General features: G+C 35.4%; 1 protein-coding gene across 2 annotated transcripts in view; it reads left to right on the top strand.

The window, feature by feature from the left end:
- The window catches only part of LOC126756870 (protocadherin-like wing polarity protein stan), a 133,607-nt gene that overhangs the window by 27,751 nt on the left and 80,627 nt on the right, over nucleotides 1-25,229 (top strand). For both annotated transcript variants that reach the window (XM_050470336.1, XM_050470337.1), the window contains exon 3: nucleotides 24,479-24,503. The gene's annotated coding sequence lies outside the window, so the exon portion shown is untranslated. The remainder of the gene's footprint in view (nucleotides 1-24,478; nucleotides 24,504-25,229) is intronic.

The raw sequence follows: 25,229 nt of genomic DNA, 5'->3' as shown, positions 1-25,229 counted from the left end.
TAATTTTTTTATAAAAATATCTGCAAAAATTCAATTTTCGGTTTCAAGTTTTCAGTTCTAATTTTTTTTAACTAAAAATTCGGATCTGAGGAATTGTGTTGCTTACCTTTATACACCTTTTACACAACAGTCATTCTTCATTGAATTATTTTTTATACATAGTGCATACCAGCTTTATCATAATATTCTAGAGAGTTTCGTTGGTTTGATATTATAGTACCGTCGTTTTCGCAAAATTTTAGTTATCTAGTTGTCTTGAGAAAATACTGGCAAAGCACCAAATAAGTCCGAGGTATTAATTTACTGAATTTAACGATCCATATGAAGATAATAAACCACTGTTTCATCATTCTTGAGGGATTATTGCAAATTGAATTCAATGTACATATATTCTTTAATTGCATCAGATTGGATCTCAACTTTACAGGTATATTCGTGGTTTTTTTTTTTTCAAATTTTAGCGTTTATTTAGGAAAATCCTTTTTAAGTATTATTCATAGTGTTGCCCGAAAGAAACTAAAAATTGTTTACATTCACCTGGTAATTTGTGAATTCCATCACAAAAGAAGTGTGCCGAATAAACCAAGCTACTTTTTTATTCACTGCTCTGATGAGAAGAGGATTTCAGTGAGCGCATTATTTATCGACAGGAACAAATAATAGTCAGTAGAGACAAGATCTGGACTATAATGTGAGTGAGGTGAAACTTAGCAGCAGCGGTTTTTCAGCCGGTCTTGCAACATGAGGCTCATCCTTATCATGATAGAAGCTTATTACTCCGCGACTAGATGCGATTTCCGGACATTTTTCTCCCAATTTCTCGTTTAAATTTGATGAATTATTGTTGGTTTCATTCTCTGTTGAATTATTCGTACGGTTCTAGTAGCTCATAGTATAGGTTAATTCCACTAAATACAGACTGTTGCCTTGGCATCATAGACTTCTGGCCTTGCCGTTGATTTGACTGGTTGGCCAGGTTTCACATATGACTTTTTGCATTTGCGTTGTCGTAATGAATTTAATTTTCATCATCAGGAAAAGCGGCTTATTTTTGAAGCATTCAAGCAGCATATCCGACATGCAAAATTGTTCTTCAACGTCTCAGGGAGTATTGGAACAATGGAATAATAATCAGAGTATGTCTTTTCTTGGCAAAAGCGCATAAAGTTATAGATATATGTAATAATATTTAAAAAATATGCAAAAATCTAATCCTCAAAAGCTGCGTAAAAAGTATTATTATTACTAGAGTAAAAATATAAATCCTTCAGTCATACGTTTGGGCGACCTCTAGAGCTCTATTTGTGTATAACGAGCAGCAAAATAAATATGTTTTGTGTGGTTTCGCGGTACACATCTCAATAAAAACTTAATGAATGAAACTTCCAAATGTAATAACAACACCAATAAAACATTATTAAGTATGAGTATAATATAATATGACTTCGATAACTCCTAAAGCATTTCTCTCCGCATTCAATGAAAAATCTTTGCTAATTCCGAACACTTCTTTAGGCCCACTTACTCTTAACATTTTCGCCAATTAACAAGCAATCAATTGTACACGCATTTATGGCTGCTTCGCTTTGCACACGGCTCCCCAATTGGCAATCAAATCTAATTTTGAATTTCAAAATAATAAACACCAAAAGCAGCGTAATAATTTCCAACTGCTTATTTGTGCAATCGGGCAGAGAACTTCGCTTTTGAGTAGCTGCAAATCTGCATGCTCGTCGCACCACCCAAAACGTGGCGGCGGACGACCAGCTTACACACAGGCAAGACTGCAAACAACCCTAAATATTTCCTGCGCTCGTCCATTAATGAAATCTCGAAGCTGTCCGTGAGTTCGAGGTAAAATTTGCAGCATAATTTTTGGTGGATTGCTAGCGTTGAATGTGCCAGAGATTTTACGAAATATAGTAAGGAGATGTGCTGAGGTGGAGGCAGGTGTGGGTCGGGGTGGTAACGCTGAGTTGGCAATCATAGAAACCAAATGAAGCGGGCTGTGGTAAACGCAAAAATTGTTGGTGTGTGTTGTGTGTGTGCTTATGCATATAAATGTATGGCTGAGTTTATTTTTGGCTCAACACTGTTGCCAAGTACGATTTTATAGCAATGAATATATGGCAAATATGATGGCAAAGATTTAAATGTAGTTTTTCTAAAAGAGAGTTGCCATATTTAATATATAACATTTTTTAAAGCAAATTTTTGCCAAAAAGTAAATCAAAATTGGTATCCAGACGCTCTTTTAGATATTCCAACTCAACTTCACCATGCATTGTTCCAACCAATTTTGCTCCCCTTTCCAAAAGCTGACATGCACACATCTATGTATGTATGTATATGTGTATAATTTGCAATGAGTTGACTGCACTTGTAGAATTAAGGGAAACAAATTACAATGTCGGCGAAAATTGAGGGTGAAAATTGGTAATTGAAGTGGTGGCACCCAAGAATGTGGTGGGAGTTGAAATAAAGATGAAAGCAAACTGTTGAAAATTATATAAATGTAAAGCAATTTGTCAGCATTTGTAGAAGGAATAAGATAACACCAGTTAGTGTTACCAAGGAACTGACTGGAATATCAAGTGTGCCAAATATATGTATACATATATAAATGTATTTTTATATACTTCTAAATGTATGTATGTAGTTTGCATGCATGAAAGGGTTAATAGAATTGTTTGCGATATCACTTGGTCTCAAATGACAACTGCAGGGAGCTGAGTGCAACGCCAAACTAGTAAATTAAAATGTGGGCAGTGGGAAAGTTGCCATAATGAGATTATAGTTCAGTACACAATTATATATGTATGTATGTATATGGAGAATTCTTACAAATGTGAAAGCGCAAGTGTCGTGGGATTTGTAATCAGTATTCAACCCTAAATCAAACAATTTTTGCTTAAAACAGCGTTAAAGCATTTAGGGTTTCTACGACCTATGATTTGAGACGAACACAATATATTTTGCCGTACAAAAAATTCTTGTAAAATATTTGAGTATCGATGCTCAGACGACGGTATAGAAATCTGATACAAAGTCCAGCAATCAAATGGTCATACATACTTACGTCACTAGTTAGATTCGGGAGAATTTTGATAGAACACTTTTAAGGATAGAAGCTTCCTACTTCCATCATTATTTATAACGCTACACTTCTAAAGAACATCAAAAACTTGGAACTGAAAGAGATTGGATGTGAAATAAAAATTCATAAAAATATTAAAGATTTCTCAAATGCTTTTCAATGAATAGCAACATTGCAGTTTTCAATTAGTTTATTTTTGCAATTTCTTGTCTGGTGGCAAGTCTTTCCAAATATGTTTTCGACAGAAATTAACAAACAATTAAAACTAAACAAATTGTTGACATTTAAATGTTCCCCAATTAATAAGTAAAATCAAAAAATTAATGTGGCAACATCAAATTTGTTTTTTGTAATTCTCTTCCAAAATTCTCTAGTTAAAAATTAAAAAAAAAATAATAAAAGTTTTTTAAAAATTCCCATCTAAAAAATTTCCATAGTTGGCAACGCTAAAAAAAAATTAAGTATTTCACTTTAATTGGATACACCAACAGTAGGAACTTTCGTATTGTAGAATTCTTTTTTATATATGTAAATTTCAAAATGGTGGCAACGCCAAAAAAATTTAATAATTATGTACCTCATTAATTGATACACAAACAGTAGGAATTTATGTATTGCACATTTTTTTGTGTTTTAAATTTCAAAAGAGTGGCAACGCCAAAAAAAAAAAATAAAAAATAAGTATTTCTCTTTAGTTTGAAACCCAAATAGTAGGAATATTCGTATTGTAAAAGGTTTTTATATTTTTTAAATTATTTAAATTTGAAAAGGGTGGCAACGCCAAAAACTTAATATTTCTCAAACTCTTTACCTTGATACCCAATCAGTAGGAATTTTTGTATTGTACAATTTTTTTCATTTATACATTTCCAAAAGGTGGCAACGTCTAAAAATTAAAACTTATAAAGTGTTTCTCAAACACTTTAGTTGGATACCCAAACAATAAGAATTTTCGTATTACAATTTTTTTTTATTTAAAAAGTTAAAAGAATTACATGACTCTCTTAAATACATTCCAAAAAAATTTTTCGAAAGCTATTTATATTATTTCATTAAACTATGAGTATCATATATTATAATTAAAAAAAAAAACGAGAAATTATAGCCGATAGAAATATCATTTGAGTCGAATTAAGTTACACTCTCATCAGAAGCTCTCTTAACGATCTCTGTGAGATAGAAAAAATTCCTATGTTATTGAGGGAAGACTACTGGGTGATAGAAAAAATCCAACTATTATGTACAAAAAACCAAAAAAAAAAAATTATATTCGAGGAATCAAATAACATTGAAGCAAGTGAAGTGAATTTCTTTAAAGCTTTCCGGCACTTTTGCGACTGTTTTTGAAGTGTAAGTGATTTTTTAAGGCTTTAAAAATATGTCTTTTCTTATCAACCTTTACGATTTATCTTTCGAAAGCAACAATTCCTTCGTTATCAACTATCATTTCAGACCATTTGTGGCCGACATCACGTCCCATCGAGTGTCTATCATCATCAGCTAAGTCTCATAAATGTGCACGTGTGCCGCCGCAGGCCTTTCTTTATCCTCATTTAGCATACCAAATTTATATATTTATCGCTCTGCCGCTGCAAGAAATGGGTCAATTGAAATTTTTTTATAACCATTATTATTCGTCGGGTGGAAATTAGATAATCATAAATGTCAATATAAATGGGCATATTGGCGGTCCAGTTTAGTTTTTGCATAATCGAAATACAAAAGGTTGTGGCTCATTTACATAATTGCGTATTAGTGTAATAAAATAACAAAAATATAATAATAATAATTTATAGCTTATTTACTATTTTAAGCTTTCAATTTGTTATTTTTTCTAATATCATTTTTTTATAATAATTTTTTTTTCTAATAAATTTTGCTACATTTTTGTTGCCACCAATTTGCTTTTAAACTGCGCTTCACTTAGCAATTTTTGAATAAATTCGTTGTGTATATTTTAGTCGATTTTTTTCACTTCCACGTGAAATTGACATTTATTTTTACTTCCTGCCTTGGCTATCGCAAATTGTATGCTAATAAATGCAATATTTATTTTGTTATTGTATCAAATTACTTAATTCAAATAATGCCTTAATAAAATAAATATTTGAATTTATACGGTTTTTGTTTGGACTAGTAATTTGGATTGTATATTCTAATTGGATGGTCATATTACAAGCCTGGACAAGTAATATATGACATTCATATGTATGTATGTATGTATGTATATGCTATAGGAGACATTTGTGTATAAGTAGTATATCGTCACCTAAAAGGCAAAATCTAACATCACTTTTCATAAGTTTACAGGCGAAGGAAAAACGATAAAAAAGAAACCACTCAAATTGAAACAAAATATGTGTTTTGGTTATAAAATGGTTATGTATTGGTTATCATACACTTATATTGGAACAAAATAAAATTTTGGTGATCAATGGTTATATATTGGTCATCATATTGAAACAAAATTTAAGTTCTAGTTATAAAATGGTTATATATGGGTTATCATACTCTGATATTGAAAAAAAAAAAATTTGAGTTTTAGTTATAAAATGGTTATATATTGGTTACCATATTGAAAAAAATTTGAGTTTTGGCTATACAATGGTTATGTATTGGTTATTATACACTTATATTAAAAAAAAATTGAGTTTTGGTTCTACAATGGTTATACAAGGTCTGTCGCAAAAGAAACAGGACTGTTAAAAAACAAAAAAAAAACAAAAATTAATATTTTTCAAAAGTTATATTTTTTTATTCAAAGTAGTTTCCTTGTGCTTCGAAACAGCGTTTAGTCCGGTCAATTAGCTTTTCAAATGAGTGTTTAAGGTAATTTTTCGGAATGCTCTTGAGAATGTCGGTCGTCGCCTTTTGGATAGCTGAAATGTCCTGAAACCCGTGTCCTTTCATGGACAAATGAAGTTTTCCAAATAGGTTAAAATCACAGGGTGCCATATCAGGTGAGTAGGGTGAGTGATTAATGGTTAATATGGAGTTTTTTGTCAAAAAATCAGTGACAAGCGTCGACCGATGACCATTATCGTGCAACAGGCGCCCGGACCCTGCCTCACGGTATTGTGGTCGAGCACGACGAATGCGTGACAAAAGACGCTTCATAACACCAAGGTAAAACACAACATTAATCGTTTGGCCAGGTGGGAGGAACTCTCGGTGCACAATATCCTCGGAATCGTAAAAACAAATCAGCATTGTCTTTATTTTTGACTTCTGAAGACGACCGACTTCTGATCGTCACAGAGGTCCTCACGACCTTCTTGGAATCGCTTAATCCACTCATGCACATTACTACGGGATAGGCACTGATCGCCATAAACTTTTTTCATAATTTGAAATGTTTCAATAAACGTTTTCCCAAGTTTAAAACAAAATTTAATATTTTCTCTTTGCATTTTACGCTGCTGTCACTTTTAGATCGATAACATCGATTGTAGTTATCTAATTGTCCTACGAAATGTCAACAAGAGATCAAACTTTTTATTTCATATACCCACCAATAGGTGACGCCACCAGAAACAGTTATACTTATTTAAAAAGTTCTGTTTCTTTTGCGACAGACCTTGTATATTGGTAACCATATTGAAACAAAATATGAGTTTTGGTTATAAAATGGTTATGTATTGGTTATTTTATCTGACAGCATTTTAGGTGACGATATGTATGTAATATAAGCTATTTAGATATTTAGCATCAGTCATATCTACAGCTTGGTTTTTTTTTTCAATAAAATTCTTACACATTTTGAGCGCCGAAAAAGAAGTTCTACTACAATCGAATTTTCTTCACAGTTTGTTAAATCTTCTGTGATTAGGAAAAATTGTTACAATCAAAGTTCTAAAAAATTGTATTTACAAGTATTATGGCGGCTTAAAACTAACTACCGCTGCAGCCGTCATAACCTCAATGACTCTACTTATCCAGCGAAGGACTATAATTGCCGACGCACATACCTTACGTTAGTCGGTGAAAATTATTGGCATGTCATGAGTGATTTAATTGACTGTGTCATTGACATTAACTACTTAAATGGATAGTAATCCGCAAGCCCATACACACATGCCACAGTATATTTTATAAAATAAGCTTAGTCATACTTAGCGCTAAATCTGATTAGAACGCAGAGAGGCAAATTACTTCGTGTTGCAAAATGTAGGGGAAAAGGGTGATAACAAGCGGTTTACTTTTACGTTGCATAAATTTTGTACTCTCCCATGCATATATATCGAAGTACATATATGCATATACTATGCATACATACTTACATATAATATATATCCATATATAACACTACTTTATTTATATGCCTCTCTGTGTGTATGGGAAATTTTATTATCAATTTGATAAATGACTGCGCAAGTAGAAAAATTGCTTTGTCACATTTGTTTGAATTAATTAAATGTCCTTTAATGATGATAAATGCTTTCGAATATATTCCAATATATGTGTCCATGTCAGATTTACATGCCAACAGAGACACAGGCAGTGAGAGACAAAGTACTTTTATTGCTTCCGTCAAATAACAATTACTTATGTGTATATACATATGTATATGCTTATATATATATATATATATATATAGTACATTGTAAATTATGTAGAATAAAATTGCTTTGAAATTTGTAAGCTTGTGTATCGTAGATAACGAGGCTTTGCATAATTATTCGGGAATGACGAAGGTGGTTTGTAAATTCATTTCGTTTAGGTGCTTTGTATGATTGTGGTTTACTTTGTGCTGCAAAGAGATTAATGCAATTTTTTTAGCAAAATTCGTTTTTTTTTTTATTCAACAACACTTCAAGGATGATACAAAATTGACCCCATCTTTAGCAATCATCTCATCTATCTACGAAAATTTCTTCCCAGCAAGCATTCTTTTGAGATCCGAGAACAGCAAATAGTCGCTGGAGATCAGGTTCATCGTATGCAGTCCACATGGCTCACTGTCGATTGGACTTCAGAGTGAAATGATGCAATTATGGTTCAACTATTGTCACATATCGAAGCAAAAATTCTAGTTAAACACACTTGAACATCTTTTGCTCCGAATCATCAACTCGTCGTTCTTTTAAATCAAAAGTGAGCTCGCGCGGCATCTACTTACCACAGAGCTTTCTCAAAGCCATACAAGTTTTCGTCGGTAACAACCACTTTTGGGCGTAAACCGTCTTCGCTACATCCTTGATGGTTGATTTACCTGAGGCAGGGTCTGGAATCTCGTCATGAAGTCAATTGTTTGCTTTTCACTATCAAAAAACAATATTTTATCAACAAGAAAAATTCCTTTTTATCAAAATTTTCATAATAATAAAAGTTGCTTCTCTCAAAATGATATAATTCACAAGCTGATGATCTGACATCTGTCAAATTTATGCAAGTATCTTTTGAAAGTTAGGGCTAACATCTATGTGTTAGGCCGGGGACTTCTTAACAGACCTCTTATATTTTATGGGGTCTGCGATATTTCCTTCTAGGTGGTAGAAACTTCGTACAAACTTCATATACCTTCTTCAGGGTGTAAGAAAAAATGTTCTGTATTATATTTTAATACTATTTCAAAAAATTTAAATTTAAAAAAAAAAAACAAAAAAAGTTTTGAAAACTTCTCGTATACTATAATTTTTTAAAAGAAAATTTTTATTTAAGCGAAATTTTATATAATTTTTCCGAAGAGTAGAACACTTTTATATTGATTTATTATTTCTTTGATCGAATATCGATTTTTGCGAAACAAAACTTTTTCCATAAGCAAAAGTCATTATTTGATGATAACTCGAAAACAGTATCAGAGAAAAAATCTGGCTTTAGTGCAAAACGAATAAATAATTTCTACGACAATGTATATATTAATGCCTTGATACCTTATATCTCGACGTAATTTTTAGTTTTTCGAGTATTTTACTCAAACAGTTTGGTCTAAGAATATTGATTTTCCATCAGTTGAGCAGCAAGTTTGTGCAAAGTTTATACTATATTACATGCTAGAAGCACAAAATACTAGAAATGTATATACATATGTATGTATACTTGTATGCCTATTTTAGGTAAACTTTTGAGGTTAATGATTTTATTTAATCATTTAAAAAAACTCTAACTTATGAGTATTCTCTATACAGTAGCTTCTCACGCAATTACGCAGCACAAGCACATGCGCACACACTTGAAGAATCACTCAACAAATTTGCTCAAGTGCCATAAAAAATTATTGCATCATGACCAAATAATGAGGATGTCAATTATAAAAGCAATATTTACTTAACTACATTCAATCATGAGTATTTTCTGCATCTTTAGACTGCTAACCCACTTACAGTAGTCACTCACAGGCACACACACAAGCGCGGACATACGAATTCATACTTGGAAAGTTCAAAGTTGAATTTGCATGGCATGATTGCAACGCATTCTTTTCCAAAGCTCGGAAAATGTAATTAAAACTATTTACGCCACTACGCTGAGTGAATTAGACAAGCGCAGCGCAGAAATAATAAGCAGCAGTTAGAGCATATGTGGATGTATGTGTATGTGTTGCGGCTAAGGAGGTCATTATGGTTTACCACAATTATGACCGCTTGAGTTGTATTATTTACTCACTCGACATTATATACTTATATACATATATAATAAAGCTAAATATATTAATTTTTTCTGCACACACATTTACTAAATACCATATACTTAAACACACACGCACATAGAAGCTCATATACATATATACATACTACATTCACATTTATACAGTAATTTGCCTTTTGAGAGTTCAGAACTTTGCTGCTGTTGCATCTTGAATTGTGTCGACACTCAATCGAGTTTGGAAGTCGACATGCCGTCTTAATATGCATTTAATTGCTGCTGACACTTTAATGAACAGCGCAGAATTGACTGTCTGACACTTAATTTAATTTAGACAGGGCAACTTGTGGATCGCCACGAAGTGTGTTTAAGTGTTGAAGTGTGTCTTTTGTATGCCGCATCATTGACAAATTGTTGCCAGAGCGACACTTATGCTAATATGCACTGTAAATTTAATGCTTAGCTATTTGCATTCATGGCTAAGTATGCATCTGTGATGGAAGTAAAACGGTAAATTATTTAGTATGCATATTAGATATTATATTTGCATAAAAGCATACTGTAGCGGTTTAATTTGAACATTGGCTACATGCAGTGGGAAAAATAATAGGTCGTCAAAAAAGTTTTGCGGTATTTTTATTGAATTTATTTACTTTATTGAAATTTAAATGAATTTTTGATGACTCATGCCCAGCTCTTGACCGATGCTACGGCTGCTACTATGCCGGTCTCTTTCGACCAATTCAGCGATTTTATCGCAATTTTCGACGACAGGCTTTCCGGAACGTGGTGCATCTTCGACCACCTCTACACCAGAACGAAAACGTTGAAACCATCGTTGTGCGGTGGAAATGGAAATTGTATCGGGTCCATAAACTGCACAAATTTTATTGGCGGCTTGAAATGCATTTTTGCCTTTATCATAGTAGTACTCTAAAATATGCCGTATTTTCTCTTTATTTTGCTCCATGCTTGCGACGCTATAACTCACGAACGACTTAAAAGAAACGACAATCAATCAAACACGTGTTAGCGCGTGAAATGAGCTTTCCAAAAAGGTATAGCATGACTCGATGCGACGAATAAAACTAGAACTACGCGTTTTCAGCGCCAACTAGCGAAAATACCGCAAGACTTTTTTGACAACCTAATATATTTCACAAAATTTTATGAATAACATTAGCCAAGAATCCAGTAAGTAAGCTGCAGCATATTCTCGACAAATAAAAAGATATATGAAAATATTATTTCTTTCTTTTAAAATATTGGGTAGTCGAAAAAGTCTTTTCGTATTCATTGAGGCGACTATTATAATATCAATTCCAGTCAATTGGGTTCGTAGAAAGTATAGCAACCGCGATGCTAAAACCTTAGTCTGGTGAAAGCTGGACAGTGGAAGAGAAAGTGTATAGTTTTTTAACCTCATCTTTCTCCCTGCAACTTTGGTAAATTGCATGCTTCAAAATACTTAGCCTCTTCGCTTGCTCCGATTGACCCCTACATATCATTTCGGAGTACCTAACTAAAAGCTATTAGTTCAATAAACCACGTTCCACTACGTTTCACTCTGATTCAGAAGGTTTTGCAACCCCACAAGTGCTGGCTGCTGACCAACGCTCGCTCGCGATCTCGCGCAATTCCCAAAGATCCAGTGCCCGAACGTACAAAGACAGAGGAACACCTGTTAGTTCCCATTTTGATCTAATTTAAGGTAAGGGTGCACTTTCTTGCAGGTTTTCGGCGATTCCTTTGTGCCCAAGTATCCGGAGTAGCATCAAGAATCGAATTTTTATCAAAACTTTCCTTCTTTCATTCGATACCTTCACATATCCGAAACTACATATTTGTTGATATATTTCAAATTTTCGAAATATATATTTAATTATATGAAAATGCCAGTATACATACTAGGGTGCTTCAAAAAAATTTTTGAATTTTCTTTCAACTCAAATGTTAGTGATTGGCAAAACAAAAATCCTCGCTCAAGCCAGGCGCTGTAGCATAACTCTTAGAGGTCGCTATTTTTTTTTAGGTTCCCATTCATTTAACATAGGAGTTTTCGTTTTTTTATTCATACTAAAATTTCACCAATTAATTTTCGTTTCTCAAAAATAACCATCACATATTCAGAAAGTTTATTTTTCAAACTTTAAAAAATTCTGCGACGAAGTTTGATTATCTCAATTAGACGATTAAACATAGTGATTTGAAATTTGGAATTTTTCCAATAAAAATAAAAAAGTTTCTGAGAATAACAATTTTGTTGCGGGAATTTTTAAAGTTTGAAAAGCGAACTTTCTGAATATGTGATGTAACATTGTCAATAAATTATAAAAAATTATGAATCTAGTAGAGACGATAGCCAGGCGTTTTGTGAACATTTAAAAAAAAATTAAGCAAATCGGTTGAGTAGTTCGACCGGAATCATGTTCACAAGTTTAAAAAAGTGTGTTTTGAGAAAAACGCCTTTAAAGTTTGAGGTGTGCACTCCGAGCGCTCCGAACGTCGAGCGGTATTATTATTTTTGGGCCTTTTTCGAATCCTTCCAATGGTAAAGTGGGTTTCTACCTTAATTCTAAGGGTATAAAGGAACAGAAAATGCAAAAAAAATAATAATAAAAAGCTTACCCTACTGACCCCTTAAACTTTCCGAAAAGTGCAAATTTGAAGTGAAAAATCGACAATAATATTTATTATACCAGAATGCAAGCAGCAATATAAAATAAATATAATATATAGATATAGTATAGGTTGTCTTTTACATTTTGAATTAATTCAGTCGAGATGCCTTTCCTTTTTAATACAGTTTTATATCATTTATTATCATTCCTATTAGGTAGCCGAAAAAGTTTTTTCGTATTTTGTCAATAGATGTCGTTGCAGTCGTATATCTCCAGTGTTACCAATCACATGGTATGGCACACCATATAGTGTTGGAAAGGTGAGATTTTAAGCTTCATTCAACCAAAAAAATTAATTCGAGGAAGTTAAAAAAAAGTTACAGCTGTTCAAAAATGAGTGAAAATAATGTAGAAATTCGCTATATGTATTTTGAGATTTCTGTAAATTTCGATGTGAAAGATTTACACTGATAGTATAATGTCTCTAGCAGAAAAATGGCAAAAAGTGGTCGACCAAAATGTTACTTTTTTTGTTCATTATAAATATAAAAAAGGAGTTGAAGTTTAATTAGATTTACGAAAAGACTTTTTCGACTACCCAATATAAAGTTTCTTGTTTTTTAGTAATATCTTAACAAAAGGTCCTTATGTATCATTTTAAGTGCTGTCAGAGTGTGAAAATTACTACCATATGACCTAACCTTAAGTTGACCTAGATGCAAATATGATTCATAAAGTAGTCTGAAGTAGCTGACAAAATTAGAGAATTTTGAATACAAACCATTTGCAAACATATGCTGTTTTGGTCACTAATTTTCCTGAAAATAATTTATGTTTGAGCGACAAAATACCAAAGTGATAATTTCACGATAAGAATAGCACAAAATGGCACCATCACTTCACCATACATAAACAAGTATGTCATGCACTCATTATGTCTGCTGCGTCCTCCGTATACATTTAGTAGTAGGTATATGTATGTTTGTGTATATGTGACTACTATTTAGACCCCAAGCAATTTGCGAACTCAACCAGTTTATGATTATGTCACGTTTCGACCATAAAGTGACGCAATTAAATCCAGAGGGCGACTGCCGAAATCAACCCAAAAGAGTGTCACATGCAAAGTAGGCGGAGGGGAGCCGAGGGTGGCGAAAAACGCGGTCAGAATTAAACAAATATCAAACATTTCTGTTCTGTCGTATTTATTGTTAGCATATTGTTGCAGTGCACTGGCACGCGCAGCGGACGGGCGGGCGAGAGTGAATGAGATTGAGAATGTGAATGAAAATGACAAAATGCCAAAAAACACTGCAAATATACACAGAAATAAAATTATTCACTTGAAACGTGATACATTTCGAAAACGAGCCGAGCGAATTAAATAGGAGCTCATCGCATGCAAATACATGAATATATCCACACAGCCAGTCAAAAATACTTTTTCAGACTCGCAAGCATTTCAAAATGGCTGGCAGTGATGCTGTGTGTTTGAATTGATGCATGTGTGTATATATGTATATACATATATATACATGTGTGTGTGTGTTCAGCTGGAAATATTTTGGGTGAGCTTTGTTTCGTCCGACTGGCGAGCGCCGCTTGTCGAACAGTTAATTTGATTTCGTATTTTTGTTGATCCTTTTACCGTTGTTGTTGTTTATGTTATTGCTTTTGCTGTTGTTATTGTTTTTGTTGTTGTTATTGCTTTCGTTGTTTTTGTTTTTGTTGCTGTAGTTGTTGTTGCTTTTGTTGTTGTTGTTGTTGCTGTTGTTGACGCCAACAGCCTGCCGACACATTGTGAACAGTTAACATTGTTGAATGGCTGTCCGGGGCTGTCGATTGTGGTTGACCCAACGCAAACTTACATATGCTCAAACAAATATTTGCACACACACACAAGTACATTTTTTTAATGTATAAGTGTATGCACATATGTATATGTAGGTGTGTCAGGCATAAATATAGGCTGTGCACATAAGTAGAATCTGCAAATATCACTTTGAAAACTTTTTCAAGCTCCTCTTTATATGTACATATGTATATACACACATTATTACGCTATAAATTTATGCTGATCGCCCCCATGTGTGGCAAGTTTGCATGCAGCTTTGTTTTGCTCTTGTTTTTGTTTTGGGGTTTTTTTCGCTCTCTTTTGATTGAGTTGTGTCGGATTAGTTTGGAAAATTGTTTGTATTTGTAAGCATTTTTCGCTTGAAAAGTTTTTCTGTTTGTTGTTGTTGGTGCAGAATCAATTTTGAGTTTCCGCAGCAGCTGAAAAATGCAATGATATGTGGATTGAAAACTATGCTCGGTGTTTCATCCTCTCATGCATTCACATACGCAATGGCAAAATCGAAGCTTGTATAAGAGAAAAATGCTTTAACCAAAAGCGCAGTCGACGCTTGAAAAAATTTAAGGCAATAAATGGTGTAGTAAATCCGAATGCAGGATAAATGAGAGCTCTTTAAAGCGTTCTCTTTGTGAGATTTGTGATCCTCCCCGCATATGATCACTAATGATGAATGGCTGTGCCGATTAGTAGGGATCTATTCTCACTGCTCTTTCTTAACTGTGCTCCTCAGCTGAGCAATATGTTGCCACAGAGTATAGTAGTTTTGTTCACTTACAAATATTCGAGCTAGATATAGGGTTATATATACTTGTGTATGTGTATACATAAATGTTCAGGAAGATCAGTTGAGTGACTAAAGCTCCAACAATCAGTTGAGAGAGTGGACGACCTGGAAATGTCTCATGCAGTAACTGCAGCGTTTCAAGAGTTGTACGGCATGTAACACCGTTTTGTTGAAACCACATATTGGTCATAACAATATCATACAATATCGGCCAAGACACCAGTCTCATTTTCCAAAACCACAAGGTACAAGTATGCTTCCAGCCAGAATTCACACCAAACTGTGGGAAGCTGTGGATGCATATGGATTCTTAGAACAGCGATTTTGGTCATTAACAAACCCATCATGGTACAAATTTGCTTCATTGCCAAAGATGATTTTTGATCAGCATCAAAGCTTTCATTGATTTTGAGCCCTTCTAACACTGTGACACAAAAAACCTTCGTATTTCAAGCACCACGCCTTCAACGGTAATCTTGAGATCACAACAATAACCAAACCAAATGTTATAAAACAAAATCATCGTCCAAAAAAGGTAACAATAACACAATGGATGGTCTTCAATCACTTTTAAATACAGTCTACTATAAATAGAATTCCTAGAATATCAGGTACCTGCTTTATGCCAGATCTTTCCATTGTCAGAAAACAGCTGGACGAAGTGTATAGCGCTGCCTACTTTTTAAATTATAAATTAAAGCAATTTCAGCAAAGCGGCACATTCGAAAAACGAATGCCCACAAGTGAGCAACTCAAAGAAGAATCAGCAACGAACACTTCAGTGGTTAAAAAAATTTCGTGCTTAAACTAGTTTCTCATAACAACTCATTAGCAATGAATCAAGTCACAACAAACGCCATTAACAAAGCTCATGCTGCCATATTACCACCTCTACCGTATGAAGAAATCACTCCACCAAATCCGGGAGAACCTACCGCATTGCAGAGACTTGCCGCATTGTCCGCTGCTGCAGCGGCTCATGATAGAGACAATGACAGTGCGTCGGACTCCGAATCGGATTCTGCTTACAGTGGCAGTGGCGACAACACCGACCCAGGCACCGACATCGACGACTCTGATTTTGTCACCTTCAGCCTACCGTTTCGTATGCGTCGATCAACGCTACCAGCCGCACTCGAAGGACGGAAATTAGCTGAAGTGGCCAAATCAGCTGTAAGAAAGATGTTGTCGCGACGTATGCGGAATCGGTCAATATGCAATTGACGCATGGAGGACGTGCTCCAAATTAAGAAGAAAAGCTATTTATTATTTAGAAAATTAACTAATTAATTAACTAGTCTTTAAGTCAAATTCATAGAATTTTCATTTGTAATCAATAAATATTTGTAGTGGAATCAACTACGATTTGTTTGAAAATAGAAAATAAAGGTTAGGTTCCTATTTAAAAAAGGAAAATCTTTTAAAACACATACCGACAATATGAAAATGGATGAAATCCGATGATAATATAGCCTTGTGTGAAAAATGGGCTAACGTAAATAGTGAATCTTTTTACCACAAATGGATAAAATCGGGTGAAAATCAGCCCTTGACTCCATATAACTAACAGGCCATATATACCTGAAAGTATTTCTACGGATGTGATCCTGACGAGCTCTACTTTTTATTCGGTTTTGGCGGGTTCCAAGCCGTGCGCACAATCTTGGAAAGGATGTTTCGTCTTTTCACTTTATACCGCCTTTAAACGGATGTTTTTTGGCTACCCAGAGGATACTTGGTCCAAGGCCGAAAGTCATGAGCTGCTTAAGCCATATGTAAAATAATCATTTCGGGCCACTCCCAAGTAATTGACGCACATAGAACTTTCCTCACTTGCGTGAACTTCTACACATGACTCCATCTTCCATCCGATGAGCTGTATGAGGTATATGACAACATTGATATAGTTCATTTTAATAGACAGCAGCTACACTGGCTAGGTCATGTTGTCCGAATGCGAGAAAATATTCCAGCTGTGAGTATATTGGACGCAGTACCCGCCGGAGGAAGCTGAGAATCAGCTAGGCCTTCACTCTGTTGGAAAGACCAGGCGGAGAAGGACCTGGCTACACTTGGAAAATCCAGACGGAGCTGGCTAAGTCAACTCAGCTCGAGCTCATTTATATATAGAGATGTACTTTTGCAGGGTCTCTGACGTTTCCTTTTTAGTGTTAAAATATCATGGAAAACATAATATGCACTGTTCAGGGTATAAACCAAATAACCTAAGCGAAAATATGACTGGTGTGCTATCTCTCTCTTGACTTGCTTACAATTTTTGGTGCCTAATCATCCCCATCTCCCACTGGTCCCTTGAGACCAGGAGCACTGTACTGGATTTATAAATGGTTTATGGTTGCCTAACTTGATGAGATTTTTCCTTGCAAAACTCAAATGTTCATATTATAGTTTCCGATCCTCCGACTCATTTAGGTGATGTTCGTGGTAAGAAAAGTTGGTGTGAATTACAGAGCAGTGTGAGCGCTCATTTGCAAAGGGGTAATCTTGGGCAAGAAACCAGCGACAGGGTGTTATGAAACGTCTTCAAGGCGATGAAAGAACTCTCTAAGCGCTGTTTTAGAAAAATTCGCCCCAAAGACCTGTTCAAAGAATTCAGAGTTTTCTGGGATTTGGAAAGCTAATGACCTAGCTATGACCTTATTATGAAATGTCTTCAAAGCAATGAAAGAACTCTTTAAACTCTGTTTTAGAAAAATTTCCTCCAGAGATCTAACAAGGACTTCAGAGTTATCTGGGGTTTGGTAAACTAATCGGGTTCTTCAGTCTTCGTAAAACTTTAGATTGCCATGAAAGAACTCTCTACGCGCTGTTTTAGAAAAATTACCTCCGGAAATCTAGCCAGAGGCTTCTGAGCTGGCTGAGGTTTGGAAAGCTAAGCGGGCTCTTCAGTCTTCGTAAAAACTTTTCACAATGAGAATAATAAATGCTTAAAAAAACTTTTTGTTAATTTTGCATAGAAAAAAATTAATTTTAAATATACATATGTATGTATGTATGTATGTATGTATAAATTCATTCACATGAGACCCCTTTGTTTGCCCAACCCTGTAGACACACACAGCAATAGGCGCATTCATGTGAAAATCCACGAGCAGCTGCCTCAAAATGAACTATCTCGAACGGGTATTATGTGCGGATAACTGAAAGAGTAAACTCAAACTGAATATAACTGTAAAATATCTGCTCTCGCACATTTGATGCTTACAATTGTAAATGGAAATGAATTGCGTTTGCGAAAAAGGCGAAAATACAAAAAAAAAAACAACAAACAGAAAACACATTTTTTTTTTCAATATTCATTTATCTCTATTTTTTCGGCGTTGCATTGAAATGGCAACTGTTTGCTTTGTAAACAGCGTAAACACGCGCAGCGCCAGTGCAGAGGTGCGAACAGTGACTACGCGTATTCAACCCGGTGCCCTCCCCTTTTTAATGCGCCACGGGTGGTCCTACACACACGCACACACACAAGCACGGACACATATTTTTATGTTTTACATTTGCTTTTGCACCCTGTATTTGTATGCGGATCGCTATTGAGTTATTGACATTTGAAATCGTTTATTTATCGCTGCGATTTGCCAGCGCTTAACGGTAGCTCACTCCATAAGCGGACATGAATAACTGCGCTTTGTTGTGCAGTTTTTATGGGGTTATGTTTGCATATTTTGGCTGTTCGCTGTGCCGTTTGTTCAGCCGGCATGGAAAATAAGAAAAGTCTGGCAAAAGCGATGCACCTTTTCAATGTGAAACAATAGTTTTACAGTTGCACTGCACACGAATGTGCTCAATCGCACGAGTGCCTACTTATGTTGCGTAAACATATCTCAATGGCAATTGAGGCATTTTGAAAGGTTTCTGCATTGCATGCAATGGCGCTAATCCAAAATCCAATACATGATTTTTTTTTTAATTTCTAGATTTAAATTTTGGTACTTCCTGTAATCATTAAATTAAATTCATGAAGCTTGCTGCGACAGTCAAAGTAATATCTATTGGTCCTAAGACTGGGTTTTCACACGGACACTTTTGTTACTCATTATCGTAGAATACTCGTGTGATATTGCCCATTGCTTTTACACTAAGATTGAAAATATTAATCTGAAGTCGAGCGTAATTGCAACTGTGGAGATAACAGAAACAGAAAGCGTTTTCCCTAAGCACGAGCGACAGGGCCTTTTTATCTTTGGACTCCTGGTCTACATAAAAATTGTTAAAACGTCGAAAGCTCTCGTGTGAACTCGCTCGAGAATGAGGAGAGAATAATTCGCGAACTCCCTTACAGATTATTCTTTACCCTGAGTTTTCTTCATCGAGAGAGAACCTTGCCAATGTCTGTTCTATTTCAATGAGTGTTGAAAGAATGCTCTTCTGATATCAAATTCTCATTTTACCGACGAATTTTCTACCTAATCAAAGGTTAAGTTCGTTGGCTGATCCAGAGTTCGCATTTGAACTATTACGATAGGCAGTCCTGTAAATTCATAAAATAAACTCCCGTGTTCGACCTTATACTTCAAAGTCAGCAAAGTGTCTTCTGATCCATAAAAATTTGCTCAGCCATTTCATTTATATTCCTAATAGCTCGGAGAAAATCTGTAAGGGTGAGCTTCTAAATGCTTTCCTTGATACCTTAAACGCGGAACAGTCAAGAAGGAGTTGAGTGGTTTTTACCTCATCTTCTTTCATACATCTTTTGCAGCTAACGTCTAGTAAGATCCTAAAACTTACAACATAGACGCTGTTAGGACATTCGTAAGTTAGAACTAACTTACTTAAGTTAGAGAGAGATTCGGCGTCCTGAGATGTCCTGGATCTCTTGTAATTCATCTTATATCAACAGTATCGTGTGACACCGCTTGAACCGTCGGTAGCTCAGGGCTGATCCAGCTTCCGCGAAACCTAGCTGTTCAATAGTAGAACACACAAAGAGAGCGGAGCATTAATCGGTTCGCCTTTTACTGAAAGCGGAGCTGGGGTACACTTCCTTGCTACCTCGTCAGCATTAAAGTTGCTTGTTATTCCGCTGTAACCTGGCGTCCATACTAGCCATATCAAAAGTTGATCCGATGCCACTGATAACTGCCTGCTATCAGAGAGGATAGTCACTTATCTGAAGGAGGATTCTCCGGAGCAGTAAATCTACCGCTAGCTTAATGATAGTAACCTCGGCTTGAAAAACACTGCATTAGAAGTCTGACCCTCAAATTGATATAGAGTTCGTGACAAGATCCTCCCACGATCATTCCTCCAAGTTTTGACTCATCCGTAAAGAAGCTTCCATAACATCCTCGAAGGTATGTGTGCAGAGGAAAAGCCGCCAGCCTTTGATTTGGCGACTCTAAACGCCAAAAGAAGCGGTATAAAGTCAAAGATTTCTGTCTGGTGCGACACACGCTCGCAAGATGGGGCTGACAGATCGAGAAGACTATAGAAAATGCACGGTGCACGGCATCAGGGAAAAAATGGAGCATCTCTTGTGCAATTTTCCCGCATTGGCAAGACTACGTGTAAGCGTATGTCCATAGTATGATACACAGGGAGAGATTTCAATAGTGAAACCGCAGAGTCTGTTGAAATTCGCGTCAAGCGCAGCCATCTTAAATGATGACTATTCCTCATGAACCTAGTAAGTAAACTCCACCTGGTATAGCAAAGGACCAAACTGGTCCATGCGTGGCTTACTGGCCTACCAGATTAACCTAACCTACACCACTTTGCAAATATTTCCAGATTGTGTTAGGTCTCTGCAGACAATTGCAGAGGGGTCTATAGATTAACTATGTAAAAGGTGTTCGTTGTCAAAGTATTTGAAGCTAAAGGTCTCAAGAGATCTCTTCCCCCACAAAAGGGGCTTAGGTGTCAAAAAAAAGTAGAACAATTAATGAGATAACGAGAAATACGATTATTTATTACGAAAATAAAGCCCTCTTTTCGTAGACCAGGTCACATATATTATTTACACAAACTTCTCTAATATCTCCAGCTTTCGTCTTAAGCTAACCTAAAACTTATACTAAATCTCAAAAATACCCAAAAGCACACCAATCTTAAAAATGCACAGCCCAACCAGCATATCATTTAGGAGAATAATCTTCGGTGGCACAATTTACAAGCAATTCAATTCAAATATAGTACATGCTTCACATTTCGAAGCCACAAATTTTCGAATCTCATGTTCTAACCTCACATTTGTGCCCATATAAACAATGTGAAAAGAATTCAACAAATTTACTGTTATTTCAAGTTTTTGCCGAATTTATTTGCATAACTCGAACAAGCAAGAGATGAAAAGAATTTAAATAAAAACGAATTTATGAGCAACACTGGAGGAAATGGAAATTGGTTTGCGGAAACTCGCACTCACTACCTGTGCCTCTTGTTTTCAACACAACAACAAACATACAGAAATTTATGAGCATGTATGTATGTTGTAGAACACATACATATGTAGGTTGATACACAAGTGTATGCTCATTTAGTTTTGGTTGCTCTCTGTTTAATTTGTGTGCAAGCCAAGTGGAGTGTGCCGATAAGGCGAACAACAACATGCAGGCACATGTATGGCATAACCTATTTACTTCGGTTTAAATGAGCTGTTTGATATACATATGTATGTAGAGGATTCAACAAAATTTTAGATAATCGAAAGGAAAATTCAAAAAGGGCACTCATTTGAAAAATCAAATCCTTTTATCCTTTGTATTGCCTCAGCACTTACATAAATTACTTTCGATCAGTAACAAAGCGATAAGAAGGGATATAGGTATTATTTATCTGTAGAAAATTTGCCTTAATGTCGAGATTGCAAGGATGCTAAATACAAATGGTCAATGTGTAGCCTAAATCTGATTTATGTAATTAAAAATCAAAGTATTATAGAAGCCAAACCTTTTTATGTTCTAAACTCGGAATAAGTGTCCTTTGGTATGGGAGGATATGGAGTCTAGGGCGACTTTTCACCCTAAGCACAAACATGCACCGTTACAAAAAAAATACGCTCTCTCAATTTTATGAAGATAACTCACATATTGGCCGATATATCGAGCATAACCTGGAAGTTCGAAAATCTTTATATTAGGTATATGGGCGCTCAGGGAAGTATTAGCCCAATTCAACCCAATTTTGATACGTAAAATAGCTATTGTCAGATAAGGATATCTGAATTTCCATTGCATATCTCACACAATGACCAATATTTTCGGTCTAAGATCAACTACAAATACTGAGGTCCACACATTCTGTACCTAGGGGCTTGAACAGTTCTGGTTGAATTTGTACAATTTTTGGTCATAAGGTAGCATAGTTCAAAAAAATTATTAGAGCAAAATTTTATCTCGTTAGAGTAATTACTTCTTGATTTACATACTGGAAAGTGAAAAAAACCTGATGAAATTTAAAATTGTGTTTTTGAGAAATAGGCGTGACTGTAGTCCGATTTCTTTCATTTTCACACGGTATCATGCAAATGTTAGGTGGATGGCGGATACTAAATTTGGTTGAAATCGGTCGACTGGATCTCGAGATATTTGTTTTCATCTAAAAGTGGGCGCTGCCACGCCTATCGTCAAATTTTGGCAACGGCTCCATTAAAGCGGGTCTGGTGTATTTAGTCATTGATTTATTGCGGTTTTAGTAGTTTTTAACAGTACCGTTATGTGGGGAGTGGGCGTGGTTATCATCCGTTTTCAACCATTTTCACACTGTCGGTAGGAGTTCTGATAATAAATATTTGCACCAGGCGGCGAATTTGGTTGTTGTTGCTTAAGTGATTTGAAAAAAATGAAATTTTTGCGATCTTCTTAAAAGTTTTCCGAAATGAGAAACAAAGGGATGTTCACGAAATGTGAAAGATGCACTAAGTTGCTTAAAAATTGAGTTTTTGATTTTCAAGAAATTGTTAAAGAGGCTTTCAGTTAGTGTAAATCAATGGCAAGATATACTAGAATGTTGAAATTGAGAGAATAGAGCGCTTTGGAAGTGAGACCATTTAAGGATTTACACTTTCAAATTATTAACAATGATCACTAGTGGTGAATCGATCAATCGATTAATCGATTCCTTCGTAGTTACGTCGTCATTTTATGCTAACTAAAGTAAAGCTTCGGATGTCAAAATCCGCAAATTACGTTTATTCACTTAATTTCATTACTAATTCGCTTTGATTGCTGGCCATGACATCTTTTCACTCCAACGCTTCACCGAAGCAAGCGTTTATCTCTGCAGATTGCTTGCACGAGTTGTGAGAGCGTGCCACGGTACAGCAACGCTCATACGCCTGGGCGCGCGCCACATTTTCACACGCCACTGACACGGATGTACACATACATATAAAAATATACATATGTGTATGTGTGCGCGCTATAGCAGCAGTTAGATTATTATCCGATATTAGGTACACAGCAGCGGCATGTAAATTTCTGCTTATTACTTGCTACTACATGTAACTTTTGCCACAAAGTTCTGCCTCCGCGCTGCAAGCCCCAAGTGGCATGTGCTGCGCGGCAAAGCAGCTCAAGCATATACTTCTACATATGTATATTTGTATAATGCTCTTACTTTTACCTAAAAATCCTGCTGTTAAACTCTGCTCTGCTCCCATTCACTGCTGATTTCACGGTGTTACCACCATTTGAGAGTATTTTTTATAATTTTTTTTTTTAGTTTTTTCAGCTCCCGCCTACTTTTTGTTCTCGTGTTTTCATTTATGCTTGAACGCATTTTCCCACACTTTTGCTTAATTTAATTTTAGTTTGCTTACTTTTCCCGTTTGCACGCTCACCAGCGCTGCAGCAACATTTGTGGGCGTTACACCAAGATTTGCCTCACCTTCAGCATGGCTTTGCTTCCTGCCCTCCCTGCATCTTAGCTGTGTGAAGATATTCTGCCGAAAAAATTCTTCGCCGCAGCTGCTCGAGCGTGCGGCTACATAAAGGTGTAGATGATGTTAGCGAACACACACATACATATATATTTACATTAAACGTCTTTGTTATTGTTTCCGCTTCGTTGTGCGCGCCTGTGCGGCTGCTGCGTTCTCCTCACCGCTCTGTTGTCTTTTTCTGCTTCAAGTCTTCTATTTTGCATGTGAAAATGTTAATTAGCCTTAAAATTATGCAACGCGTTCGAGAGTATTCGACTGGGAGTTTTGTGGGGGAAAATGGCGAGGCAAGGTCTCGCAGATCGACTGGAGAATATTTGCATATCATTTTCTGCTTTTAATTTTACAAAAAATTCTCATATTTCGATATAAAAGACAACAAATTATTATTATGTTTTGCTGTTTACATTTTTTTGCCAAAAAGTGGATATTTTTTGAAAAGCTTTTCCTTAACTATGTAGTGGGGAGCATTTAGCAATTCGTTAAATTTGTATACTATTGCAACCAGTTGCTACAGAGTATAATGGTTTTGTTCACCTAGCTTAGCCCTTCCTTACTAATTTTAATATTTATTTCATCTACGAATTAGTCCTTTAAATTTTAGCTATTAACTGTATTTCTCTCTTTTCAGTTTATATTACGCGCCTTTAAAAAGGGTAAGTAAAATAATCTACTCCCATACTTGCATAAAAAATATTTACTAATCTCAGCAAATCGTTTCAAAATTCTTAGTAATCTTAGGAATATTCATGATTTTTTTTATCACAAAACATTTATTGTAAAATGCCTAGTAGGATATGGCATTTTACATTAAGGTGGAACAATCCACTAGGTGAAAGTGATTTTCTCGATTTCTAACATATCATCTTATCAACAAAGATCGACGTTTATATATTCTTATTTATGCGAATCGATCGATATCACTATACAATGAAAGTATTCACAAAATATTGCCGAACTCAAATTTGACTGGATCTGATTATATTTTCACGCATTTTTATGTAAATCACTATAATCGCTTTTAAAATTGGTTTCTTTTAAGCCAATATAAGCAAGCCAACGCTTAATCGAATTTTCTATATACTTGTTATAAGTTTTGCCTGGAAGGGCCATCAATGCCTTCAGCAAATTTTGTTTTCTTCGGATTCGGCTCATCTTTGCTGCGCCATTCCCTTAATTGGTGAACTGTTTCAACGTCATATTGATAAATCCACGTCTCGTCACCATTTATGCTGCGTTTGATGAATGTAGGGTCCTCAGCTACATTGAAGCATCTCTTTTGTGACCTCTATTCGAAGTCGTTTTTATAAAAGTTTCTGGTCTTTTGGTCATTATTTGAGGCGGGTGCTGCCTCCTGGTGGCCAAACGACGACTTAGATTCT

Source organism: Bactrocera neohumeralis, chromosome 4 (genome assembly GCF_024586455.1).
Source record: "Bactrocera neohumeralis isolate Rockhampton chromosome 4, APGP_CSIRO_Bneo_wtdbg2-racon-allhic-juicebox.fasta_v2, whole genome shotgun sequence".
NCBI lineage: Eukaryota > Metazoa > Arthropoda > Insecta > Diptera > Tephritidae > Bactrocera > Bactrocera neohumeralis.
This window is presented reverse-complemented; position numbering and strand designations above follow the sequence as displayed.